This window comes from Aythya fuligula, chromosome 1, assembly GCF_009819795.1.
Source record: "Aythya fuligula isolate bAytFul2 chromosome 1, bAytFul2.pri, whole genome shotgun sequence".
NCBI classification, from domain to species: Eukaryota; Metazoa; Chordata; class Aves; order Anseriformes; family Anatidae; genus Aythya; species Aythya fuligula.
Genome location: NC_045559.1, coordinates 17,359,583 through 17,372,308, shown reverse-complemented (window position 1 = coordinate 17,372,308; position 12,726 = coordinate 17,359,583).

Genomic DNA, 12,726 nt, shown 5'->3' with positions numbered 1-12,726 from the left:
GCATCTCTTGTCTCAGTTCTCTCACAGATTTCTTCCAGTAAGCTTAAATAAGATAATCACACAAGGATTTAATGTTATTTTCCCACTTTTTCCATCAGTCTCCTAATTTGGCAGAGGAATTTTCTTCCCTGTGAAGATTTGTAATATATGTATAACAAATTCAGAGTAGAGAAGAGAAACTTCCTAACAAGCATGAGTAATGAGAGGGACAGATACTCATAATCTCTAGGTCTGGCCATTTTGCTCTAGTTTGGCACAAATCCTGTGTGATTTAAATTCTTGGCACATATATTCCCTTTACGTGGAAGTGCTGCTAACTCAGCAGTGTGCTTCTCTCCAATCAGTATTGAGCTGAGTGTGATTGTGGTTTAGGCATTCTGATAATTGTCTGGCTGGAAAGAAACTAAAACAGGTACTGCAATTTTCATTTAAATACATAAATGCTGGAGGACAATCAAAGGTCCTTTGCCAAGACTCCCTCTTTCAGAACTTTAAAGTAGATTTTTCTCCGTGATAGACTGACAGAAAATGGACTTTTTAAAAAGCCTTCTGGAAAAATGAAACCATTTAGATAAAAGTTAATTCTTCACGAGGTCATTCATGCACCTCAGACAGTGTGAGAAAGAAAAAAGAGACTATTAGTGTTCAGAAAACAAACTCTGTGGGCTAGGCTTTTGTGTAAGGTACAAGAGACTGTGGCATTAAAGGGGACTTACCAGAGTCCAGTGCTTGCCTGTTTCAGAGCTTTGCCAAGGACTTCACTGAGAGTTTCACAGCTGTCAGTTGTCAGTTTCACAGATATAACAGAATTGGAATTGCCATTGATAAACTTACTGCAGTAGCACTAATATATGCTAACAGTGCTAACAAAATGCTATCCTGGATATTCCTCGCCAAAGGGTGAAGGTACGGATCTTACCAAGAAGGCATCCCTGTCTTAGTGAAGAAGAAAAGGCACAGCCTCTTCAGGTTTCTAGGTTTCCAATTTCTTCTACCCCCCTGCCCCCAGCTTTTATTTTTCCTTCATTCTAACTTCATTTTTTTTTCTTTTTTCTTTTTTCTTTTTTCTTTTTTTTTTTTTCCTTTCTTCTTCTGCTCTAAATTTAAACTAGCTCCTAACACTCTATATCCTAACCTTATCTATTCCCTTCATGGGGTGATGTTTAGCATGATTTGGAGGAAGAATTGAGTACTATAGTCCTATATATTTACAAAGTAAGCTCATTATCATATTCAAGGATGTGAACTTTGATAGGAACTTTAATATTCATTTTAAACATAACGAAGCAAAAGGTTTCACTTGGGCACCGCAGTCCTCAAGATTCTGTTCTGCTGTCAAAACAGGACTGTCCCATCAATATAAGGCTTCTTCCTCTCATCCTCCTCTCGTACCAAGCTTATGGACCTCCATCCACAGATTTTGTATAATTTTTGATAAATGAAAACAACCTGTTCAGTTCTCCTTTGCCCAAGGCTCATGCTTCTCAGAACAAATCTGACTGTTCTCCACAGAGACAAAGACAGAAAGAATTTGATGGGCATGCCAAGGGTAAGGAAGTCTGTAATATCATATCAAAATATTTTTCTGAGAACAAAGATTGGTAGGTAAAAATGTAGCCCTGCTACATGATGACTATGCTCTCATCACTTGTAACAGGCCACAGAACCAGGAATAAGGCTTGCCATGTGTTTTCTGCAGATGCATTGGCTTACCAGGAGTTTTGTTTTAACTTCTTCAGGTATAACAGATATTTTCTAATGGGCGGGTTGCTCTTGGCTGAGTTTTAATTTTGCTTATATTAGTACAATTTTGTGATACTATTTGATATATTTTTATAGTGTCTGTTCTGTGTAGAATGAAATATTATGCATAGAATGCAACATTTGTGACTCTAGAACAATGATTTAGTGTAGAAGACTACAGGCATGGTATGATAGTGGGGGTACAAGACATAGTGTTGGGGAGTAAAATGATAAGAGACATACAGATGACACTGGAGACCCTCGTGATATAAAAAACACACCTACAATCAGTTGAAGAAATAGAGATCTGGGAACAGCATAAAGCATTTTAGGGGTAACAAACAGAACAAAGAACAAATATCCAACATTCTTAAGACAGGCCATATTTAGTAAATTTAGATGTAACATGGAGGTGTGGGCCAATGAAGAAAGAGAATCATTAAATATGGAAGGAAATTTATTTTAAAAGCTCCATTTCTTTTTTATTCCTTCTTCCCCCTTTCTCCCCCCTCTCCCCCCAAAACAGAAAACAAACAAACAAACAAACAAAAAACGTCATGCTCCTCCTGGCAAGGAGCTTGAGAAACTTATAGCTCACGCTTCTCCTCATGCCTGAAACTGCAACCTTCGGATGTACTCAGAAGCATCAGAAGTGTGAACATAACAGAGAGAAAGGAGTAGGTACTGTAGGTACTAGGAAAAGTGAGTGTAAATGCATTATTCAGGAGACTTTCCACAATACTCTTCTTTCCTTCATCTTCTTTTTCTTTAATAATAAAATCTGTAGTAATAATAATACTTTGACTAGACCATTAGACCAAGATTTCACTTACACTAACAATATATCTTGGCTTTACATATAAGATGTGTTTCATTTTGGCTCGAGATGATGGTTTGAATGTAACCTCAGTAAACAATCTGAGTCAATGTTAGCACCTGGGATGAAATCTTTAACAGTAAAAACGGTAGGTTAAAATACTTCAGTCAGTGGGATCTCTGATTCTTGAAAGGTGCTAATATAAATAGTTACAAGTAAGAGATCATTTTTAGAGTATTACAGGGTGTGTTATATATCAGCATATGTCATGTTTATCAAGGGGAACTCCAAGGCACCTGCAAGACATCACATTATTCTGTTTTCAGAAAAGCAGTACAACATACTGTTTCAACAAGACTGAACATTTAATTACTCTGTTTTGAGCAATATGTATAGTACTAAGTGGTAGCTCATTATCCTAATGCAAGCCCTAGCTCAGTGTCACTTCTTCCTTTTCTCTCACAGACAAATAATAAAACAGGTAAGTTAATGCAATATAATGAGCAAAATATGCATTACTGACAAAAATGTTTGAACATTCAAACAGAATATGAGGAACAGAGCTAAAAAACAAGAGAAACATTGCAGAAATATAAACACGGTTGCAAGAAAGCAAACTTCTAGCAGGCCACAAATGTAAAACATTTTTGTTTTACAGCCCAACATGAGATAATAGCCCAACATGAGATAATAGCTCTTGGAATTTTTTGAAAGAAGAAAGGGAAATAGAATGGAGCTTATAGAGCACTGCTCTCTTAGAGAGCTTATTCTGTGACTGTGCCTGAAATGTTCTGCACTGTTGTTTGTTTAGTCCTAGAAGGAGAATATGTCACTACCTATTTCTCTGTTGTTCTTTTTTGTAGGATGACATATTTCAGAAGAAGAATATTCCTGAGACCTGCAGGGTTCAATTATGTTCAGCATTAGCTAGGCTAGAAATAATGCTGCTGCCCAACACAAAACTTTTATGAGAGAGTTATATTGTTAACTGTCAAAACAATCTGCTGAAGTAAATGGAGATATACCATCAACCTCTTTAGAAACCCTGAACAACGTGAATTACAATGCTGTCTACTGAAAAGCATTCCATTATGTTAATCTTTATTATTAATATTTTATTTTTTGTCTTGAATAGTATTTTCCCATGTTCAGATTTCTTGCTGTTATCTCCTTATCACAGTTTCCTACCATGGGGAACAAATGCAATTTGACATAATGTGAAGTATTTAGAACATGGTTGGTGAAAACACCAAACTACTCGGAGCTGTTTTTTTTTTTAGTTAAGCCATCTTTTGCTGACTGTCTAATGTTTATTTCTTGGTTTTATGTTTTGTTTCTAATGATCTTGTTTATTTAATTACTCTGTTTACAATATTGCTGTTTAGTCTATGCTTGAGGCATTCATAACTAAAACTAAGATTCCTTCATAATCATTTAAATCACCTTATACATCCTCGTCATAACACAGGTCTATAGGATCACAAACGAGTTAACTGACTTAGATAACCTGCTGGTAGTTTTTCTGCCAACCACAATAAGGTGTACTAACTCATCAGCCCTCAAGGTAGGAAAGAAGTGAAGAATGCTGTGACTAATGGAATTTAATAGATTTATATCTAACCCCAGTCTTCGGCTTCTCTGTCATCTTGTCTTCTCCCAAGCCCTCATGTCAGAGATGCTGCTTCTTGTTACATCTGTCACACTGGGCTCCTTGGCCTCTTCATAGTGGCTGTCACTGAAAGGACACACTATCAAACATGTTGAGAAAGGTTTTATTTCTGTTGCACAGCTCAGTGATTTAGCAGTTTTGGCAATGTGACATGGCTGAATCAGCTCTGCCACTGGTGTTAGGAGTATCTGACTATTTGACAATTGGTTGAAAAGGTTATGCTATATCAAAAGGGAATTCAGGTAGTTAAGTAGCACCCCTCACAGTGAAGTGGTGTGAAAATACCAAACAATGTTAGTGCATTTCAATAGACATTTTTATCAAGCTGAATACAGTAACCCTTCCAGGGAAGCTTCCTTTTCAAATACTAATTGACCTCCTCAACAGGGCAGGGCAGGGGGAAATAAGATGATAAAGCTCCTGAGTCAAGATAAAGATAGGGCCATCACTTACAAATTACTGTAACAGACAAGACAGACTTGACATAGAAAGAATTAATTTAAGTTACTTCAAATTAAAATAGAGTTGTATGGTGAGCAACAAAGACACAAAATAACTCCCCTCCCAACTCCCATTTTTTCCCAGACTCAACCTCACTCCTTGATTCCCAGTTCCTCTATCTTTCCATTGCTCCCCCATCCAGCAGATCAGGGGGATAAGAGTTGTGGTCAGTCTATAACAATTCATCTCTGCCATTCCTTCCTCCTCACACTTTTCCCCTGCTCCAGCATTGGAGGACAGGCTAGAGTCCTTAAGAAAAAGAAAAGAAAATGAAAAAAAAAAGCTCCAGTGTGGGCTGAGCTACATGGGCTGCAATTCCTTCAGGGCATGCTCATCTGCTCCAGTGCTCTCCAAGAGCTGCAAGGGAGTCTCTTCTCCAGTGCCTGGAGCACTTCCTCTCTATCCTTCTCTGACCTTGGTGCTCACAGGGCTGTTTCTTACTTTTTTTTTTTTTTTTTTACTTTTTTTTTTTTTTTTTTTTACCTCACTTCTCACTGCCTCTGTAGTGTTTTGCACTTTCCTAAATATGTTTTCTGCAAGGTGACACCAGTTTGTCTACATAGTTCAGCTGTGGTAGGGCTGTTGGAGCTGACTGGAACTGGTTGTGTTTGGCCTGGGGGCCTAACCACAGAGGCATGCCCCCCATTGCCAAGAGCTGGACATGGACATGCACCATAAGGTACCATACTCACTGGTATGTTTCTGGTATACTGCAATATTATACTTTGAAAAATATGTTTGTACTCACATGAGATCTATATAATCATCACAAAATGGCTACCTGAGGCCAGGAACTCCAAAATCAAGAGTGATTCCTAAAATACTTTTCTCAAGTGAGCTTTGGTTGAATTGCAGTCTGTGCTACTTAGAAGAAAAGGTGGTTCAAACTTTGCTGGAAAGGTAATAAAATATTAGAAAGTGCATTATCTGCAACCAGAATATATTCGACTTTCATTCGTGTTGGTCTCTGGAGATGCATAAGATCACCAGCAAACTGAAAGTTGAAGGGTTTTTTAATTGCTTATTGTCAGTTCATAGAGGTAGTATTCCAAACCAGGAATTTTAAGTTGTCCATCTTTCCTTTGTTTCCTAAATTACATGCATATACATGAGAAGGAAACAGAGTCAAACTGAGTTTAGAAGCTACAATAATGATAAAATCTACCTCAACTTATATACCATAAATTTATTTTTTTTAATAATTATTATTTTGTTTGTTTTCAGTTTTTCAACACTTGGCAGAGAATCCTGTCTGTTATGTTACAGTTTCAGCCCAGTTCTCTCTTGGTGTGCTAATGGTGAACTAATATATCTTTTCTTTCTCTAGTCGTAATGAATCTTTTTGATGTACTTTAACACAGTTGAAAGCAAGTTCTAGCTCCCAGCTAGTGTTTTCTGGCATAAGTAAATTTAGTCAGCATAAACAGGTCTTAAAATAAACTTTTGACCTAAAAAGGGGGAAATTTCTGGTGGGTGCATTGTTTGTTTTTTTGTTGGTTTTCAGGGGTGGGAGTGGTACTAAAACAAAAGTTGCTTACTATATTTCAGTCATCAAAAAAAAAAAAATAAAAAAAAAATAAATAGCTGAGAGACAAATGAAAGCAATAACTAATAACTAAAACATGAATTTTCAGAGATAGATCAAATTCCCCAGATCTCTGGAAACAAGTGCTATTCTCTCTGCTGCACTTATCTCTCCTGCGGTTCAAAGCTCAGAGCTATCGAATCCCCATGGAAACATGTTGGTCTTACTGTTCAATCAGGCTTCCTAACTTCTGAGAAAAAAAAAATAAAAATAGGAGAAGTTGAAATAGTGTCCCAACTAATATCATAACGCTGAAATCCATAGTTTGGAAAGAGCATTTCAAACACAGAATCCAGAGTTTTGTATGCTAGTACCTAGCTGTTTGAGTAACACTGAAGTGAACCCTCTGGAGACATCAAAAGGATAAAGGTTCCTAAGGCGAATCATTTATATATAATTTAAAATGAAACTGACATGTTAATTAAATAATTTCTAAATCTTTTTGTTTCCTTTAGTCTGTTGTTAAACAACTTCATAAATAATGGGAAACTTAAATTAAGTGCAAGAATAAGAATCAAATTTATCTGTTTATTTCTTGGTGGGTTTTGGTCAAATTCTTATAAAATTACATTCCCAGTACATGCTAGTTCAGGAAACTTACAAACAATAGGCAGCAAATCATAAAAAGTAACTTAGAGAAAGAAAGGCTCATATTTTAGTACATTTTCCAAAATTGAATGCGAAGTGTTGTTTGCTTTTTTAAGAGTTGTTTGAGTAATACAAAAAAAAGTAATCCAATTGTTTGATAAATATTGTGTTGACAGGTTCAGTATTAATGTACATATGCTTTATCAAAAACAGCAAGTATCTAGGGCATAAAGGAAAAAAAATAAAGCTCAACAGGATCATAGCCTAAAATTCTGTGAAAGCCCAAGTGAAGATTTGATTATTCATAAACAATTCATAAACAATTTAATTTCAGCAAAAGCTGCTGTTTCACTTTCAATGCATGTTCTGCTAGACCAAGTCAAAGCTGTAAACAATAGCCTTTCAATATTTCAACATGTAGAACTCCCAAAGATAAACACATTAGTGCTAAATACAAACCTCTCATTGGCAAGGTCATTTGCAGTCTCTTTTCTATTGCAAGCACAGTGCTAATAATGAAAATACTGTCTTCCAAAATCAGTTTTTGGAAATTTGACATTTCACTGAAGATGATATTGGAATAATCTAAGTTGTTGTCATTAAAATTCAACATATTTCTTTAGATCAAAAAATAAATTTTGCAAAGGAATCTTTTAGGATATGTTGATTGTTTCATAGAATTTTGGCAAATCTGCAGTTTCATGGGGGTGATTTCCCAACAACTGGTATGACAGTCTTTCATAATTAAGCACACCTAGATTCACATAGTAAATATTTTTTTGTTTTGTTTTGGTTTGGTTTGGTCTTCCACCAATTTGAATGCTTTCTGTCTCATTCTTGGAGGAAAATAAGCAAGATCCCTTGGATCTGTTTATTGCACATGTAAATACTGGTGCATTTATGTTTATAATGCCCTGAATAGAAGTAATACAGAATAGCCTGTATTTTTCTTTATGTGTAAGAAATGACAGAGAATTTATAGACATATGTTCCAGATTGCACAAGCATAATTGCTAGAATGTACAACTGTAAGTAGCATCAGTCATGGAAGAAACTGCTTGAATGTAAATGATTTTTTTTTTTTTTTAAAAGGAAGAAAATACATATTATTTGTGAAAGGTTTTATGCTCCACTAGATGATTAGATTAGTTCCCCTTGAAACCAGTCTTCTAGTCAGGATATTACTTGCTAATACATGTTTTAAAAACTGGCATTAAAGTTAAGTGCTGTCCTTTCAGTAATTTTGACAATAAAAGAGAAAAAGACAGCATCCGTAAAATGTTCATATGTTCTGTTGTGCACTCAAGAATATATGTTACACAAGAAAAATAACCATTTGATTTTCTTTATGGTGAAAGGAGAATGTGTACTATTACTACATTCAGAAGTACCTGAGAAATCCAGGTACTTGTAAATCCATTATAAATCCAAACTATAGATTATAAATCCAAAATAGAGATCCAAATTAAAGATCCAGCTTTTCAAGTTAATATTTTTTCTTAGCTGAAATATCATGAAAGTTTACTAAACTTTCTTATTTTAAGTCTATTGGTCTCTAATGGGTGGAGGATAAGTAAAGAGAAAGTATTTAGTGAGATACATTTGATAAGCAGTGTTTTATGTACTTCCAAAATGTTTCTTTTGGCAGTATTCAGTGAAACTTTCAGTGGATGTAAACAAAAAATCATGCAAGATGAAGAGTAGGGCATCCTCTTTTGCAATAAATACTGTTTATTCCTTGTGGAATATGTTTCATTGCCTATAGATAAGTGGGTCATCATGCCAGAATGTTGCGTTTCTCAAAAAATATAGCTTAAAGGCAAGCCATCAACAGTACTATTTGATTTGTTGCTTGCCTAGCCATTGAGTTAGAATCTACATTACTTCACATACAAACTTAATATTCATATTCACTTTTTTGATAACTTCTTGAGTTTTACCTAAAAAGCCTACCTAACAAGTATAATTTTCCACCTAAATTTTCTGCTGACTAGAAATAATCACGCAATTTCATGTAATTTCACTAAGTGAGCTACTATATGCACTTTGCTTTTTTATTTTATTCTCTACTGGAAACCCTATTTTACTGATACCTCCTGAGAGTTTTCTGTAAGAAAAATGATTACCCCGTTCCTACAAAAGTAAGAAAATTTCATAATTACATGTACATTCACAGCTGTCATTATAGAACTACAGTTAAGCTCTGTTGTTAATGTTTATTGTTTTTCATTGACATTTTTTTTTTTTCTGTGACTACATTGAAAATTTACCTTACATAACCATTTTGTCATGGTACTCCTCTTTTGGTTTAGCAATATGTACATAAGTGTATATACACATATATATATAGTTTGCTTCCAGTATATATTTCTCTCTTGACAAAATACAGTGTAAATAATTTATAGCCACAATTTATTTCAAGATAGAAATATGCTGATAAAAAGTACTGAGATTGCCTTCTATCCAGGGAAAAGGAATATAGTTCCCAGTGTTGTAATAAACTGCATATTTTGTTAGGATAGATATTTTATTGATTTATTTTTCACTTGTGCATTGTAAGTTTTCTATAATTCAAATCCTGATCATTATTTTTGATATAATAGCTTAAGTTACCAGAGGAGGAAATTAATTTTTCTTACTCTTATCTTTGCTGTGAGCTGTCCTTAAATGTGAGTAAAACGTCTGTACTAACTGTGTAGCGATCCTCCATTCATGCTGAGTTAGCGAAGAGAAACAGGGTATCTGTTCAGACATCAGACTTCCTGATGCCCTTCTCAAAAGGAAATAGGTACATACATATACATATTTTATGTGTATGTAATATACACACTCATATATAATATGCATATATATAATGTTTGTGTGTGTATGTGTGTATAATACATATATATATATACACATATATATATATGTATATATACACACAGAAAATCACCTGCTTGATATTGACCTCCACATGCTAAATCCCTCTGCAGGCAGACCTTAAGAGCCATTTATCTCTGACAAGCCCCTGGTGACAACTTTCCTGGAGGGGAGAAAGAAACATTTAGCAATATGGGATGTTGCTTCCTCGGTAATTAGCAAGCCCCTAGGCAGACTGGTTCAGCTTTCTCCCTCAGAGATTCCTGGGCATGGTGACCTGCCTTCCCAGCCCCAGCAATTGCTAGCCCTGGAGGTATCCAAGCCAATGGCTGCCTTCCAGGCAGACATGAGCAGATACATACCTGTCTGAGAAATATTCCCTTGTGGGTGATTTGTCTACAATGCTGTTCTTAACAGTTACACACCAAGAATTCCTTGAAAGACATTCCCTTCCTATTTTGTTTAATAAATTGTGCTATTAACAGCTATGATTGAATAATCACAATTGAATAAAGTACAAGTAAGAAATATATGTGCAATCTTAAACTTCAAATATTCTGGGAATACAAAAATACTAAAACTGCATTTAAAAATATCAAACCTGAATACTTACTGCCCTACATAGGATTTACACTTGTATATAAACAATTAATTTTAGTGAAAAACGATGATTTCCTATAGATTTAAAGAGTATCAGAGACACCATCTCAATTATATTTTACTAACTTGACTTGAATTATCATTCAGAAATGAAGTCAAAGTAGTAATGGAATAATATGTTTTCCAGTGGTTAGCTGAAAAGAAATAAAGCATATATGCAATGGAAATCATATTTTTTCAGCATGCATAAAAATATAATATATAAAGAAATATCTTTGAAAAATAAAGTTGTACATATTTAATTGCTGATCAGAGACGTTTGGGTCAAAGATACATTACAAAAGAAGAGAGGTAGTACTAGAGAGAAGAGAATCGTATTCTAGCTGGTATCATATTCTGCCTTGCAAAAGAATGTGTTGTAAAGGTAAAGCACCATTTATGCCCTTTAGTCTCAATAAGAAAAAAAATAATAATATAATTGTATATTTGGATTCAATTATGGAAGCGTCATAACATCCTATGGTGTGTTGTTGTTTTTAGCTGACTGCCCTAATCCCTCAAAAAAAAAAAAAAAGTCTACTTGGACTAGAACTCTCATGGTTGTCTCATTTTGAAAATCATTTTTAAAATATACTTGATATTCATAGGAACAGAGATTTCAGATGCTACAGTTATATGTCCAAAGTATAAGGACATAGCATTAAGTAGTCATTCATGAATGATGTCCATCTCTGTTTCACTCTTGATTTTCAAAATAGGCATTGGTTTCATTACCATCAAGGTAATGGCTGAAAATCTTCTGCAGGTGCCTGTCTTTGGAGGGAAAGGATGTAAGTTCAACTCATTCCCTTCTATTAATCCCTGTCTTGGCACTGCACCTTGTCTCTTCAGAAGTGCTTCCTACAAACATCAAACATCAGAATATGGGGCCTTCAAGAGAGTTACCCTGTTACCCTTTTAGACTCCCAAGAAAGGTGTTTTTATCTGGATTATGAATTCCAGTAATGAAAGTATTAAATGGTTAGGTATTGCTGTACTTAACACTGGATCAACTATGCATACTAGAAGTTTTACTGCTGAACAAGTAATTTACATAATCGTACAATATTCTATAGAAGTATTGACTTCCACTTAGTTTGTACAGCACTTCACTCATTAAGAGTACATGTTTTTTAAGGTTCATTCTTTTAACCACAAACATCTACATCTTTCTAAAATGTGAACTCTACACTGTGTTACAGATCTGCTCTGTATGTTTCTTCTTCTGTTAATTTAAAACTTACTCTGAAGTAGAATCCTTCAGTGTCTGGAACTCTTCCAGGTTTCTCAAGTTTATGAACTATCAATGAGCATATAAGCAATTGGAAATGTATATATTTTCAGGGGATGAGTTTCCAGGCCTATTATATCTTCTATCTGCAGTCTTGTATCTAATTCTGAGTCTTTGAACAGATATTGCCACACTAGGCAGATAGTCAAAATAGAACATTAGAAGTGCTTATAGGAAAATTATAAGTTCAGGAGTAACTTTGTTTCACACCATTCCACCTTTGCAGAAGCTCTGGAGTATGCATTTTAAGTGCTAGACAGCTGTACAACTGTATATCAGCCAGCAGCAAACACCATTTATATATAAAATTATGCAGCATAAAATTTAATTAAAAGTACAATATAAGTCAGAAAAATACCAATTGCCTAAATTAAAATTGTTTGTACCAGCTTAATTTGGCTGCTGTGTGCAAATGCATTATGATACAGACCTAAATTGCAGAATGGCAAACTAATTTTCGCATAACTCCCCCTACATTCACTGCTCTGAATATCTGCTCTGTTAATGAGCAAATAGTCAATATTTTGTTTTCTCCTTTTTGTTTACTTAGAGGATTCATTGCCCATTTAATGCTCACTGTCCAAACACTGCTTACTGTAGAATTTCTGATTCAGAAAAAGACTCTTCCTAGTTTCTTTGCAGACACTTCTTTCATAAACACAATTGTATCTCTGTAACATTCTCATAGACAAGAAGGGACAGGATATAGAAAGTTTGGTGTAGCTGACATTTGACAGACCTTGAAACCTTTCTTTCAATTCCTACTGTCCTGTGAAATGTTACACACTTCCTAGCCTCCAACAACAAAAGTTGTAGGGATTCTACAGTAAAGAGCCTTTACAGTAGTAAAGGCTTTACCAATGCAAAGTCAATCCTGCCATGGGTTCTGTTACATTTATGGAACAAATGGTTCAGGGATGTAACAAAAGAGTGACCAGAACACTGTAACAGTTATACAAACTACTGTTATCACAACATATACTGGAACAAGACATGAATCACAGAATCACAGAACTGCAGGGGTTGGAAGG